Raw genomic sequence first — 2,272 nt, forward strand, 5'->3', positions numbered from 1 at the left:
TTCTGTTAAAAATTTCAACCAAATCCTTTTAAACATATACGAGCCAAATGAATCTTTTACGCACTAAACTTATCAATGCAACTGCAAGTAACCACCTATCAAGTACATGTGCATGACCCTATTCAAGTGCAAGTAACCTAGCTCGCATAAGGAAAAGAGTATTCATAAAATTCGTAGGTTAGATCATATTATATAAACCTGGTTATTACACAATACGAACATAACACAAATATACGATGTGCCAAATCCGTACAACATAAACCTTAAACACAATTATGACAGGTTAAGTACAGACCTTAAACACAATTATGACAGGTTAAGTACAGAAAAATGACACAGTTACACTAACTGCCGGCTCTAATATTATATTTGAAATGAAAAACAGTAAAAAAAACACAAGATAACAAATGGTTCATCCACAGAGAAAGAAAGAGAGAGATAATGTTTACATATGAGCATACTTATAAATGAAGTAATAACATTACCTCAAACACCTGGCTGACACTAAAATCTCCTCACGGTACCCGTGCTGGTAATCAACAAATTATCAGGTTTAATATCGCCATGCACAATATTCTGTTTTTAAAAGAAAAGATCCAAGCAAGCACAACAATTAACAGATGATTTTATTGTTTGCCACAGGAAACAAGATACTGGATATAAAATGTAAAATAAACGGGAGCATTCAAAAACTTTCCAAGCTAGTAGTATTAAGGATAAAATAGCTAAACTCAAAGAAATGAAATTATACACCACACAGAAAATTAGAAGTTTTCTGGATCAATCAATTTCCTCATTGAAACATCAAAAGACGGAGAATCAGACATGCAGGAACATGCTGCAATATACATCATAGATATCACAATTCACAACTAGCCAACTCTCTTCTTTAGGATGTTTCTTTAAACTGATTCTTAAGTATTTTGTTTTTGTTTTACACGAACAAGGAAGACCAGCACGGGAGAAAATTTACTCTAGACAAGTTCATAAAAAAAACTTCTATCATATTTATCTAAACATGAATGAATTTAGTAGGACATAGCACACACAAAACACGCACACCTAATAGAGATATAGGAATATATGAAAGAATAAACGAAGTAAAGCAAAAGAAAATGGTTTTTAAATCTTACATGAGCATGGAGGTACATAAGCCCAGATACTATATCTCGCACGTACTTCCTTGCAGTATTTTCTCCAATGCCTCCTTGAGGACCAGAATCCTCACAAACCCGTTTGCCTTCCACATATTCAAGAACTGAACAAAAACAAAAGCTAATTCAACCAATATTTTAAACACATCACCTGCTAGATAAAGAGAAGAAAAAAAGGAAATATAAATACCCATGTAGAATTGATCCATTGATGGGTCATCAATCACCTCAATGAGATTAACTCTATTGGGATGTTCCAAAATTTCCATGATTAGAACCTGTAAGGGAAATGGATAAGATATAAATGACCAGTCAGCCAAATAATAATAATTACTTCACATGTCAACAGTCAACTCCATAAGCATAAGAGCCAGAAACAATGAAATGAAGATTACTTGTATAATCACAGAGTAAAGAAGCAGGAGAGATATTTCACATGCTGGAAACACACATCCACAAGACAACAATATTAACATACACAATAGCATTTAGTGGCAATGAGGTGAAATAATTCATTTCAACGCTTGCCTCGGAGCGAATAATCATGTTGGTTTCCTTGACAGGAAACTGACTGCAAGCTAATCCATTGTTAAGTTTAGATCTCAAAAACTCTTCGGAACGCTTTCCACGACCTAGAGACTCAGCCTCATCTCTAAGAACAGTGCTGGTAACATCACCATTATATGAGAAACCATCATCACCTTCTATTTTTTTTCGTGATTTCGTCTAACAGAAATTCCTGGGACTGTTGAAAATTTGACCTGCAACTGGGCCTAGGGGATTGTTTGGGCTTTGTTGTGAAGCCGAAGCAACCAAAGCAGCCCATTTCTATACAAATGAAAAGCTGTTACTAACATCAGAACACTTAAAACCTTCGAAAGTAGTAAGTTACAAATGAAGAATGATTCTTAACCCTGCAAAGAAAGCATAAGCTAAGATCAATAGGCAGCCTATCAAGAAATTGCCAATGGAAATTCCTAGTTAATATTAAAAGTAACTTAAGCATACATGCTTTACTATTCCAAAGGATGCCATTAAGCCAAATGAAAGGAACATCTTTCCACATCAAAGCCACAACGAACGACACCCAACATCGCTAAACCTCCAGTTTTTTTAAG

The 2,272-nt window shown here is 34.7% G+C and overlaps 1 pseudogene; it reads right to left on the bottom strand.

Moving 5' to 3' along the window:
- Positions 1 to 301: 301 nt before the first annotated feature.
- On the bottom strand, positions 302 to 1,980 carry LOC120194248 (annotated as a pseudogene).
- Between the last annotated feature and the right edge of the window lie 292 nt (positions 1,981 to 2,272).

Source organism: Hibiscus syriacus, unplaced genomic scaffold (assembly GCF_006381635.1).
Source record: "Hibiscus syriacus cultivar Baekdansim isolate YM2019G1 unplaced genomic scaffold, ASM638163v2 tig00116997_pilon, whole genome shotgun sequence".
NCBI classification, from domain to species: domain Eukaryota; kingdom Viridiplantae; phylum Streptophyta; class Magnoliopsida; order Malvales; family Malvaceae; genus Hibiscus; species Hibiscus syriacus.